We start from the raw sequence: 14,331 nt of genomic DNA, 5'->3' as shown, positions 1-14,331 counted from the left end.
CATCTGGAGCCCAGACCCAAAGCATCTGTGGTGTCTTTCTGGTTTCTGACATCAGCATAACAAAAATTATACACCTATGTATTTTTATTGTCATGCATATGTGCATTGTATAATGAGATTTTTCTATTCATTATCTCATGTGATACAGCTAGGAGAGTGCAGTTCAGATGCTATCTCAATTTGGATTAGAAAATCTTAAATTTTAGTGCAACTATTCAGCTATATAGAGGTTGTTGAACCACTTAATTGAAAGTGGTGGTTTCCAAAAGGCATAGTGCATTATAATATACTATCCCCAGGCATTTTTCCAAAGCAACTTCAGCTACATCCCACATTACTCACTGCCTCCTCCTCCTCCTTCTGCTTGTATATGGTCTCTGTGAGGTGAGTTCTGGAAACAAAGAAACCTTCCCTCAAACCATTTGGGGCAATCTATAATTTCTAAATGGCGGCTGAACCCTTTTTCTGGATTTAAGATAAGGTAGGAACCACTCAACTTTGATTTTTGGAACTTGTTACAAAATACCTAATTTAAAAAAAACAACAACTTTGTAACAGATTCTCCAAATATTCCTTTTTTCAAGCATTTTAGAAAACTGTTGTTTTTCCTTTGAGAGACAGTGCTTTTGGACAGAGCCACAAGGAAGGCACTTTAGGGTCCCCATTTCACGCACAGAATGGGCAAAACATAGGCAACAGTAGTATCAGGTTCCTTCCTCTGCTGTGACAATGTGTTGCTTACATGTTCTGACTGGACCACTACTATGGGTAAGGGATGGGTAGTCTGAGCAAATGCCTGGGAGCCACAAACTCCCCACGTCTAACCCAAAAGACTCCCTATGTGGCCTTGGGAAGTTTCCTTATTAGTAAAATGGGAATTATAAAGCTTCCTTCACAGAGGTATCATGAGATTTAATCAAATGGGGTTGGCAAAGAGCTTCCAGGTCTATAGCAGCTATTAATAGTTCAGTGTTCCTGTTTCTTCTGGCTTTGGCCTCTGCATGGAGAGCAGCAGTTGTTGTTAAAACTTTATATAAAAAGACATAGGATGGAATTCATGGCTAGTCCCCAAAATACCCACAACCCCATGGACACAGCTGATAGATGACCTCTTGAGGTCCCTTCCAATTCTATGAATCTATTATGAAAGGTGGCAAGGAAGGAATTTCAACTACTGTCACATTTCTTGTGAGTGGAATGAGTCAAATTTTGCCCTGGAATTATGAAAAAAAAAATCTAGAAAGAATTAAGGCTTTGTCCACAATATGTAATAATGATATAATGGCTGTAGAAAAATGCCTGCCTTGTCCATGGGTTTGTGTGTACACCTGTCTACCTCAATTTTCTCCACATTGCTTTAGCTCATTTTGCAATATATTTCTAAGGCTATACAATTAAATCTATTTTCTTCTGTGCACAGAGACTTTAAATATACAGTTATATGCCCTTATTGTTTTAAAATTCATATTAAAAGCAAAAAAAAAAAGATTCATTGGTGCAACATTAAGGTTGAAATTTTCAATAGCATAAGTCAAGAAAACTAATGGACAATCAGGACCATTCAAATATTTCTTCCCTTGGTACCATACCTGGGTGCATCCAGAGAATGTACATTTCTATATAGCAATCCAGTAAGTCAATTTGTCACAGCTTCTCTCTCTCTCTCTCTTCCTCAGTCTCATCTTCCGAACACTGGGGGGAGGATAGAACTGTAAGTCTTGATTTACACTAACAACACATACACATGATCCTGCGTAAAAGGGAAGGTGACCTTCTACTCCAATGTTGTCACCAACATTACACAATTGTGATAAATCATGTACAACGTATGCCTTGTAAGGTATCATTGAAAAAGTTATAATCTGCTAAGTATTATTATCCTGTTGAAATGTGTGTATCACCATTCAGAGTAGCAGCCGTGTTAGTCTGTATCCACAAAAAGACAAGGAGGACTTGTGGCACCTTAGAGACTAACCAATTTATTTGAGCATCAGCTTTCGTGAGCTACAGCTCACTTCATGGGATGCATCCGATGAAGTGAGCTGTAGCTCACGAAAGCTTATGCTCAAATAAATTGGTTAGCCTCTAAGGTGCCACAAGTCCTCCTGTTCTTTTTGTATCACCATTGTGTATGAAGCTATGAAATTTTACTGTATGCTTATTGCTAGACATGTTATGTTCCTGGGTAACACTTACGACATAGATTTACTTCAATACCAGCCAGCCGCTTGTTAAGAGACCATTACGGAGAATCAGCTCTTCAAGTGGTCCCCTCCCAAGGACACCTCAGAGAGCATATGGACAATAGATGCCCATGACACAGCAGGGCAGGTAGAACATGTGATCCATGACTCCATGTTTGAGCCAGTATTTTTCCATGCACATGTATTGGGGGTATAAATTGGAGACTATGACATCATCTCCTTGCCTCATTCCTGTCCCACATCTCTGGACTGTGATTTCTACCAAAGAGAGCTTTGAACAATGGACTGAGGACCCCAATCATTTGGGTGAATCAGAGAGACTTATTGCAAGTTAGCAGATTTAACATCACTGCTATTATCCTGATCTACAGACCAGAGGTGAAAGTAAGCCAGTACGGTACGGTACAGCGTACCAGCAAAAGTCAGTACACAGCTCACCGTACCGGCAAGGGGAAGCTTCCCCAGGCCAGCAATTTCAAAGGGCCCTGGGCTCCTGGCAGCCCATAGATTACCACAGTTGAACATGATGCTGGCTGCATCACTCCCTTGTGTAGCATTGACTGTGAAACTGATGTGCCTTAACCATATCAGCCTGCTAAGTTCCCCCCCAAAGCCATTATCTTGGGGGGAACTTAGCTGTGCTGGTAGAGGGAGATGAGAGAAGCCAAGCCAGTCCCCACTGTCTGAAGCTGGAAAGCAGGCAAGTCTCCAGACTGTTCTCACAACACCTACTTCTAATAGGAGGAGCTTTCCACACATCCTCCCCAGAATCATTTCAATACTTAATTTTCCATTTTATCTCTGATCAGAATAATGGGGAAGAACTATACAGGCATCTAGCCCTCATCCCTTGGAGTTTGGTACCTTTCCTCTAGTGGTCAATATATGTTAGGGGTAAAAGTTCGGTGGTCATGATGCCTCTCAGACACAGACCAAGCCATGCTGCCGACACTTATTCTTCCCACCCTTTCAAACATTCCAGTGGTTTGGAATCAGAAGACACCCTACGAGACAAGTTGCCTACAAGTGTGTCCTGTATCACTGTTTTCTTTTCTATCAAATTCAGTTTGTTTTTCTCTCTTCAGTAAGAGGTGAAAAGGCCGGCTAACGGGTAGCACAAGACACATGCTCACACGATCCTTGCTGACTTCCCAAGTGACTATATTCACCACCTCACATGGACATGGGATGTTAACTAAACTGACAAGGGCCAGACATTAGTGAGAGAAGGTAAGGAAAACATCTGCCTTGCCAGTAGTTGCAAATATAATTTCTGTAGCTTTTATGGTCTCTCAAGCATAGAGGACATAGAGTTTCAAGCCACTGGAAACTCCTGCTTGAAGTGATGTTTTAGCAAGACACTTTCAATGCTGGAACTGGGTCAGGATTATTTCGTTGCCTTTTGAGAATGGGAGAGCCGGTTACAAGCCACACTTGCCCTCTCCCTTAAGAGTCTCAGTGCAACAGTCACCATACAGGGAGCCTTGCATAATTGAGTGTAAGCGATGTGAGACCACTGCATGCTTCCTAGCAAATGATTGAAAGTATTGGAAATCATGGCAAAATGCACTGATGCATTCCACCCCATACCAAAAGTCTGAAGTACATTAAACAAATAATTCTTGCTTTGAAAATGGACCCCAATTTGTACAGAGGTTTTCAACAGTGAGATGCCTGTCACTGAGGAAAGAGGCATATCAGAGTAATGTATCAAGGAGATAGGAGAGCAGATAGGAGGTATATGTGGTACGGAATGCAACTTCTTTTGGAAGCTAACATCTTGATGAGAGGAACTGTGGTGGGAAGGAATCTGCTGTGCACCTTAATTGCATGATGTGTGATCTACCTGTGAATAATAACTTGAATGAACCAAATACACACCACCACGAGTTAGCATTTTTCACATCAGATTAATTCACACAACAGCCTCAGGAAGCAGGTAAGTATTACCCCCACTTTACAGATGGGGAAGCTGAGGCAGAAGAGTTCTGTGGCCTTGGGTCACTCACTGAAAAAAATCACTATTCAACTTAGGATTTCAATTCAAGACTTGCTTATTCCCAACCCAAGGAAGAATTTGGCTCCATGTGTTTTTGAAGGTTGGATTTGCAAATTTGCCCTTCTGCTGTCAGACCCACACACCGAAAACATGCATTTGTGACACACAAGAATGTGGTAAGAAGTTGTGAATGCTACATTGCAGAGAGACATTTGCCAAAAAGCACCAGGAGCTAAGCACCAAAATCTGCCTGACGGCGCATTCCTCCCATATTGTGATAAGGATGTCTCCTCACAGAGTAAGTGAAAAGCTCAGCTTTGAGGAAACACTCTTGCACCAATGAGTGAAGTATACTTATAAACATAGAACAAATGTCAGTCACAAAAGACAACAAGATTTTGTCATCCCTTCCATACTGCATTCTTTTTTCCCTCCTGACTGCCAACTCCTCAGCAGCTGGAAGAGTACCTTGGTAGAGGGAGCCTGTCATAACTAATTGCATAGCTTGCCATTTCTGTTATTATTTTAGTCTGCCCTGGTTCCAGGGTCGGTGCTGAACATTCAGCAGTGTTTGAGGTAAGAGATAGTGGATCTTTTTCATTTCTATGATAATGTACAATTGTGGCAGGTTTTCTATCACACTGCATAATCTCTATAACTGGTTTTCATTATTACTTTTATATGGCATCCCATGCCTGTCCCCTAGACTCTCAGGAAATGTTACAGCTATTCAGATGCAGCTCTTACTTTGTCGACATGATTGTTCAGTCAGGCTTCACAAATGTGTTTTCATTTGTTTCGGTCTCCCTTTCCCACTCCCAGGTTAAGGTTGTCATTTCAGTGCCTGTACACGAAAGTGGATTGTTTGAACATAATATACTCTGGATTCTTCCAGGCCCAGATTCAGGATTAAGGACTATTCTGTGTCTTCTTGTATTACAAATGTGAACTTACCCTTTAAAAATAATTTAGTGATATGAATAGGGAAGTGGTGGCCCAGGATGGGCCACAGCAGTATCCTGGTTAGCCTATAAAACCTATCTATATTAATTTAAGTTTTCGCCATCTGGAAAACTGCTTAGCACATGATTGTCTCCTAAGCCTCAGCCTGTAATGCAATCTGATCCTTAACCATATTTTGTAGTTAGACTAAAGCAATATGGTCAGACTGTCAGTGACTGTCAGAAGCAAAAGGGGGAGCAGTTGTGGGGCAATGGGAGGAGAGCACCGGAAAAAGAAGGATGTTCTGGTGGCAATGGAAGCACACTGAGAGGAAAGGCACATGAAGTGCAGCATTGAGCGGTATGGCCTCAGCTCTCACTTGAAAGAATAGGTCAGTCTCCATCTCCATGGACTCTGGCCTCTCAGCTAGAGTGGTTTAAGAATATAATAAAAGGTGCCAATTAGCACCAACAACTGTGAGAAGAAATTTTCAATCACTACTGGCCTGGTCCAGATGTGAACCAGGGACCTAGAGGTGACAAACTCTGTATCCCCTTACTGACCCCCACACAATCCATTACCCTCCTGCCCTCCATCTTTATTTTGAGTCTATTCTCTGGCACACTCTAGAAGTTAACATGGTGTCGATTCAGACCTATCAGGTAGGCCAACTTTACTCTTGGTCTAAATGTCACTGACATAGCACTTCAAGAGGGATGAAATTCATTCCTCTGCTCCATTTCTTGCTTCCCAATCACTATTCCACTGACCTTGAGTCCTAGACAACCAAGAGGAACCTTCTTCCCCACAACCTCAGACACTCTGTAGAACAGTAGTTCTCAAACTTTTGTACTGGTGACTCCTTTCACATAGCAAGCCTCTGAATGCAATGCCCCCTTCTAAATTAAAAACACTTTTTTATGTATTTAACCCCATTATAAATGCTGGATGCAATCCAGAATTTGGGGTGGAGGCTGACAGCTCGCAAACCCCCATGTAATAATCTCGTGACCCCCCTGAGCAGTCCCAACCCCCAGTTTGAGAACCCCTGCTATAGAATTTTTCCCAGAGAACTAACATTTTCTGACACTGGTATAATTTTGGGGACAAGGGTATGTCACTTTGATCCCCTGTCTACAGGGAGCACTGACAATCTTCTCTCCCCTCTCCAAAATTAAAGACAGCAATGCCACACTAAGTAAGGGGAAATAGTCTACTAACACGGGGAAGTACCTTACATAGTTTTAGGGCTGAAATGTAATTTAGATTTAGCCAGAAAGGTTTTTATAGGTTAATTAAAAACTAATGCTAACCCATATCCTACCAACGATTAGCTATGTTTAGCGATGGACTTATTACATAATTGTTAAACTAGGTATTTAGCAGATAACTTTCTTATTAGAAAGATTAAAAGTCTATTTTTAATTTGAAGTCTATTTGAGAGACTTCATTTTTAAATGTCACCATTTGAGTTTACGAGACTTCTTGCTGTGCTTAACATGAACAGTGTGTATTTAAAGTGCTAACAATAGGCCATCAGCTGTAAGCATCCAGAGCAATGTGTGGTTTGCACTTGGATTGTGTTTGTACTGTGCTGTGAATAGAGCCATTTTTTAAAAGGGGAATGGCTATGTCCCTCTTATGCTGCAGGTCCCCCATTGTTCCAAACACATAGCTATATGGGGAAAATGTTTACCATTTATTCTAAAGACTGATCTTACTGGACTCCAGTAGGATTGACCCAATTCCCCAAAACATTCCCTTCTTTATTCTCTCCATGGCAGCTTGTTAACTAATCAAATAAGGAGACAGTATAAGAGACTAGGAGGTACATTTTAATCTTGCTGCTCAGAGATTAATCCTTGCAACTGACACTAGCCTCAGTGGGATGGCATACACAGAAACAGGAATAAAAACCCACTCCTCAGTAAGGGTTCTAGAAAACTGATCAGCAGCATACCATGACAAAAGCCACTCCGTGAGGAGCACTAAATACACATCCTAGGAATTTGAAGAGGCATGTGTGATATTCAGGGCAAAAATGTGGACTGAGCCACCATACCAACCTGCAAGGTCAAGAGAATCTCTAATGCTGACGTATGTACAGTGGTGTTCTGCTGAAGTTCCCAAAGAACCGAGCTTGCATTTCAGAGGACCACTGCTGTGTTTTACTTGAGGTGGGTTTAAGCCAGAAAACTCAGATCCAGATTGTACCCCAGGTTTGAGACAGTTTGGCTCTAGAGCTGAATTTCATTGCTGATCTCTTGCTGAATCAAAACTCAGGCAGCAGAGGTGTTAGTCTATGTTATGAAGATTAATATACCTATGTGGATACAGCATTTTAGCTCTGGCTCCACTGCCACGTTAAGAACAAAATTTTCCACCTCACTGCCTGAAGTTAGGCAACTCCGTCCTTATTTAAGCACTTTTTAAAAACCTGGTGCGACTTTCAGAAATGTGGAGTTCCCCACTGTTCCTCGCCTCTGCAGTGTGCATTGAGGGTGCTTTGAAAAGCCAGACACACGCACCCCCGCATTTAGGCAATCAAGTTAGAAAATGAGTACATGTGGCACCTTAGAGCATTTGAGCATAAGCTTTCGTGAGCTACAGCTCACTTCATCAGATGCATTCAGTGGAAAATACAGTGGGGAGATTTTATATACACAGAGAACATGAAACAATGGGTATTACCATACACACTGTAACAAGAGTGATCAGGTAAGGTGGGCTATTACCAGCAGGAGAGCGGCGGGAGGGGGTGGGGGGAACCTTTGTAATGATAATCAAGGTGGGCCTTTTCCAGCAGTTGACAAGAACGTGTGAGGAACATGGGGGGAGGGGAATAAACATGGGGAAATAGTTTTACTTTGTGTAATGACCCATCCACTCCTAGTCTCTATTCAAGCCTAAATTAATTGTATCCAGTTTGCAAATTAATTCCAATTCAGCAGTCTCTCGTTGGAGTCTGTTTTTGAAGGTTTTTTGTTGAAGAATTGCCACTTTTAGGTCTGTAATTGAGTGACCGAAGAGAATCAAGCGTCCTCCGACTGGTTTTTGAATGTTATAATTCTTGACGTCTAATTTGTGTCCATTTATTCTTTTACGTAGAGACTGTCCAGTCTGGCCAATGTACATGGCAGAAGGGCATTGCTGGCACATGATGGCATATATCACATTGGTAGATGTGCAGGTGAACGAGCCTCTGACAGTGTGGCTGATGTGATTAGGCCCTATGACGGTGTCCCCTGAATAGATATGTGGACACAGTTAGCAACAGGCCTTGTTGCAAGGATAGGTTCCTGGGTTAGTGGTTCTGCTTTGTGGTTGCTGGTGAGTATTTGCTTCAGGTTGGGGGGCTGTCTGTAAGCAAGGTCTGGCCTGTCTCCCAAGATCTGTGAGAGTGATGGGTTGTCCTTCAGGATAGGTTGTAGATACTTGATGATGCATTGGAGAGGTTAGAAAATGTTGGTCAAGACTTCAGTAAAATCCAGCAGTGAAGGTGTTAAACTTGAGTCTTTATAAAGGGTTCGTTTCTGAGGGTTGGGATTGGGGGACTGTGCTTAAGGAAGCAGCATTAACAATATGAGAAAAGGAAGTGCTGGTCTCTTGTTTGTTTGTTTATTGTTTCAGCAGTTTGTACTGTGTGTCTCCTGTGCTATCTTCATTCCTCAGTCTCCCACCCGATTAATTATACAAGGGAAGTACTGCTTCCTGCAGGAACCTCCTGGGTACTTTCCCATTGTTCACAGAGTTGACACAGAATAGACACAGAATACTGGAGACTGTAAAAAGGGCTGCTCATTTGTTGGCCTGTGAGAAAACACTCCAGAGACTTCGACTCTGTAAATAAAACAGATGGTTGTATTGGCAGAGGCAAATTTCCACATGAATGATGCATGTAATAGGGTATACCCAATGAAAATTCCAGTAAAAATAAAACAAGGAATTACAAGGGGACAGGGGAGAAGGGGGACATAAGATGCAACAAGATTTTCTATCCCTCCAGCACCACCCCTTAAATCTCCATGGTCCTTAAGGTTCTTGGCAGAGGGTGCTCTGTGTCACTCTTCTAAGGCCCCCACCCCTTCAATAGCTAGCAGGATGGCCTTTCCACTTCAAGTCCAGCATCAGGTCCCTCAGCTCTAATCCAGAAATTCAACCCCCTTGCTGCCACAAGGTTTCCTTTTCTGTTCTTTAACAGCATATTATGGGTTTGTTGTTTCAAAAGGGAACATCTAACATGTTTCCATCAATCATTGTGTACACAGATCAATATTTATTTTTGGTAAAAAGATATAAATCTCATCTGAAACCTTGTAGCTACAGCAAAACAGCATCGGCAAGAGGGCCATTGCTTTGAAATTGGGATCCATCTGGCTGTGGATCTGAACACTCCCAAAGTTTGACACAGGGCTAGGGCTGGACTCCAGCGATAACTTGAAAAAAATATTGTTAGAGAAATTCATGCAGAAGTGTTAACATGTCTGTGGGAGTTGATTGTTCTCAGCTTACACATGGAAGCAGCCGTGTCCCTGGGAAGATGCAGGAAGTTCAATTACCTGTGAGTAATTAATTTACTCCCATTAATTTCACTGGGAAAAAGCAATAGGTTTGGAAAATTATCTTTACACAAGTTGTGACACGTTTTAGAAGAGTTGACGGATGTGTGTTAAATTAATGGGTGGTGGTTTATTTTAAAAGTAGATGGGGTCTGGGGTTCATACAAGGGCATCCCCCATCAAGCCCACTCCCACACATACCCCGAAAGAGTTCCTCACACTATTCGGGCCCCCGTGTGCTCTTCTGTTGACATCCAGGGGCCACAATGAGCCCTTGCTAAATGGCCTGAGAGGAGGGGCAAAGTAGAGGTGACATAGGAAGCCCTAGGCTGCCCTCCTGTGCAGCCTCCAATGCAAGAGCATGCCAGGGACAAGGCTCCGAGTGGATGTGGCCAGCACACAAAAGCTCCACCTGTTCTAGGCTGCCATAAATTAGAGTAGCGCTCGGGGCTACGTCAAAACCTCATTCTATTGTTTCCCACACAAGCTTTTATTGTTCTGAAATTTTGAAAATCATCCCTGGAGTTTTTCTTTAAAAAGTGGGGGCACATTTTTATCTCAAAGTTGATCCCTCTTTTTTTTTTTTTAAGGCAGGGCTGCAGCTGCAGGGCTATCACAAAACGAGCTACGTGGTTTTGTCGCGTGTAAAAATATTATTATTTACGTGTACCACACGCTGTTGGCGACAACGGCAAAGCAGGGTATTAGCAACTGACTCTGTTTAATAACTTAAAAAAAAAAAAGCCAGTCTCTTTCCACAAACTATTCAGCTCAGTCCTTGCCGAGGTACCAAAGCCTTTCACTCATGCACTCCTAATAGCTCTGTTTTCTCTTCCCTACCCGCCTTTTGTCAACAAATATGTAAGAAAAGAATTTTGCAATGTCAGGAATTTTCAAGCATTTGAAACAGGCTGTGTACACTTGACATGACCCAGCTGCACAATAAAGCCGAGTGCTTGCCCAGATAGGGAGGTTCAGCTTGCTGCTGCTTCTTGAAAAAGATCTGTATTTTTTTTTTTAAATCAAAATCACAAACACGAACAAAAAGTAAGCCTAGTCCGTACAGAGAGAGAACTCATTTTACAAGTGCTTAGATCAAATCATGTGAGGGAGACTTTAAAATTGTTGTTTGTTTATAAGCTTCCCTGTGCTGGCAGAGTTAAGATAAATGACCAATATGCAATAAGACAAAGGGCATCATGGACTTGAACATCCAAAGCAGGTGCTTTTAAAGATTTTGATCCAGATTGCAGCCCAATCTATAAACCTGCAAGGGGGTATATAAGGCAGTAAGAAATCCCTGTTTTCACATCTGCACAGTTTCCTCAGACTTTGGAGTAGATGCATAGGGGTAAAGTGGACACTGGATGCCTCCTGATCTTCCACATCCTTAACAGGCGAAAGGGAAGTGGTTGAAGAAAGGTGGGGACTGGGCAGAGCCTTGGCATTGTTCCCCCATCCCATTTGGGCTGGCTTTTGTATTGAACACCTGTGAGGAGGGTAGCAATGTTTACTGCCCCTGGGAGACCAGGGGAGTAGGCAAGGAGCCACCATTCCCTCACTGCACTGCTATGCACCACCCCTTATACACACGTGTGTACAATCTGTCACTCAAGCCCAACGTGGGTACAGCATTACAGCAAGTCCTCCAAATAAAGGTAGGTTGCCTGAACAAAGGGAAAACTCCTGCCTATTAATTTGGTATTTTGACTTATTTGTGCTGCCTTTGCTTTAATATTTATAATAAAGAATTACAAAAAACCCCACCCCATACTGTATATTGAAATATACCAAAGCAAGCAGACTACTTCAAAATACAGTGTTGGAAACCAACATACTGCAAAGCAAAATACCACACTTGCCCTCTTACGACAGAGTCTCTCTCCCACCCCCCACCCCTTCCAAAGGGGAACCTCAACTTAGACTGATTCAGTTATATTGGAAAGCCCAAAACAGCGTTCTGCTTTGGTAAATATGAAGTTTAATCAATTGTGCTCCACCCTCATCAATATTAATTATTTGTTTATATTCCAAATTAATACCTGTTTTGAAATATAAGATCTGAGGTCTCATTTCCAACTATTTGCCTATACAATTGCACAGAGTACAAGCAGATCGCTAGCAGAATAACTTGCGCACCATACTATTTCAGGGAGGAAAGGAGCAATTCTGCTTGTTAGGGGACATATTCGACAGGCTTTGATCAAGAAAATCTCCCATTGAAATTAGCAGGAACTATGCTTGATTGGCCCAATATTTTAAAGGTTTCCTGCTGTTGCTACAAAGATGAGTGCTTTGCTAAGTTTATATGTCGCAATCTTCAGTATGAAAAGTGTTGTTAAATACAGACTTTTACAACTACCAAATGTATGTATGTCTCACACAGAGACGAGCCTGATGAATTGGGAAAAGCAGTTGGACAGCCTAACAAATGCCCAGCAGGCAAGATAAAGAAAATACACCATTTAAAACTGGCCCCAAATGAAATAAAATACATGAATAAAACTGACAGCAAATACCTTTGGCTTTGATTTCTTCTTTAAATCTTCAGTTAGCAGCTTTTTTATTAAGGGACCAGAGCTCAGAGAGTCTTACTTAATGTTACTTTACACCAGCCAAATGCACCCCCCCCTTAAGCAGGTTTTAAGCACTGATCGTTACCATTCACAAGAAGGACGTGAAAGTATTTCTCCAAGAGATGTCCTGATAAAGCAGGCTTCCCCAATGAAATCTGCCTGTAACTGCACTTTATGTATATCTGCATTGGATATGTACTCAAGCCCCCCCCCCCAAAAATTAATCTAGATTTCAAACAATTTAGGGGGAATTCAAATGTGGAGTTTTGGTCATTGTACTAGAAGAACACCCTTTCAGCTTTGTCTAGACTAGAGAGGTTCTTAGTCCTATTGTAACATAACTGACAATTCATTCAAGTTAACTAACACATACTTGTAGAGATGAGAGAATAATCGATTTTTTCAGTTCCATGGCCAAACTGAAAAATCCAGAAAAAGTGTGGTTTTTTTTAAACTGAAATGGAAAAAACAAAAAACAAAAAAGCAAGCATCATTCTGGGATGTATTAGCAGGAGTGTTGTAAGCAAGACATGAGAAGTAGCTTTTCTGCTCTACTCCATGCCAATTAGGCCTCAGCTGGAGTATTGTATCCAGTTCTGGGCACCACATTTCACGAAAGATGTGAACAAACTGGAGAAAGTCCAGAGAAAAGCAACAAAAATTATTAAAGAGCTAGAAAACATGAGCTATGAGGGGAGATTGAAAAAATTGGGTTTGTTTAGTCTGGAGAAGAGGAGAAGACGGAGGGAGGATATAACATTTTACGTACTTGAAAACTGTTGTTACAAGCAGGAGTAAGAAAAATTGTTCTCAACCTCTGAGGATGGGACAAGAAGCAATGGGCTTCAATTGCAGCAGGGGAGGTTTAGGTTGGACATTAGGAAAAACTTCCTAACTGTCAGGGTGGTTAAGCACTGGAATAAATTGCCGAGGGAGGTTGTGGAATCTCCATCATCGGAGATTTTTAAGAGCAAGTTAGACAAATACCTGTCATGGGTGGTCTAGATAATACTTAGTCCTGCCATGAGTGCAGGGGAAGTCAAAGTCCTCTCCAGTCCTACAATTCCATGATGTAACGGCTGTCCTCTTGTGAAAGGACTTAAGCCATGGTGAGCTATGAGTCCTAGAATTCTGTACCTCAATTTGATAATGATAATGATAATAAAAAAAAAAACAACCAAAAATGTCCTTTCAACTAAACAAACCAAACCAGCTCTCAATTGTACTCATATAAGAGACAAGGAGGATGAGATAATATATATTTTATTGGACCAACTTCTGTTGGTGAAAGACAAGCTTTTGAGCTCCGTAAAGCTCTTCTTCAGGTCTGGGCTAATGTAGACATTTCATAAATATTATATCCAGGACACATGGCAAAAGTCATAAGTTGCACCAGAAATACATGTTTGTGCTTGTAACAAATGTTTGTAGAGGTCTAAATTAGGACATACAATCATACTAATTAACTTAATTGTAGTCAGTTAACTCAAGTTATAGTAGGGCCAGAACACTGGTCTAAAGAAGGCCTTACTTAGTCAAGTTTGCAAAACAGAGTCCATTCAAACCCCGTTTTCACATACTCAGCTTTCTAAAACATCTGCTGAAAGGTTTCAGGCTTGATCTCTGGCAGAGGTGATTTTGATTTTAAATTTATGCAAGGGTAAAATTATACATTTTCCTACTATTTTTTTTTAATATAAAGTCCAACTTCTTTTTTGCAGAGCTAACTTAAAGTGCTGATTTGAACTGCAGACTTACTTGCTGGGGAGTGTTATAGAAAGCCATACTATTTTGGCATCTTACAAATTTTAATTCAAATTTGTCTTCACAGCACCCCGTGTATCAGGAAAATACTATCCCCGTTTTGCAGATTGGGAAACTGAAGCAGACACACATTTAAGTGACTTATCCAAGGTCACAGAGGAAGTTTGCATCAGAGCCTGGAATAAGACCCAGATCTTGGGTCCTGGTGCAATGGCTTCACCACAAGATCACATGCCCTCTCTTCCCCAATGAGCAGCATGTACTTGCTAATGCCAAAAGCAATTGTT

This window comes from Lepidochelys kempii, chromosome 3, assembly GCF_965140265.1.
Source record: "Lepidochelys kempii isolate rLepKem1 chromosome 3, rLepKem1.hap2, whole genome shotgun sequence".
NCBI classification, from domain to species: Eukaryota; Metazoa; Chordata; order Testudines; family Cheloniidae; genus Lepidochelys; species Lepidochelys kempii.
This window is presented reverse-complemented; position numbering follows the sequence as displayed.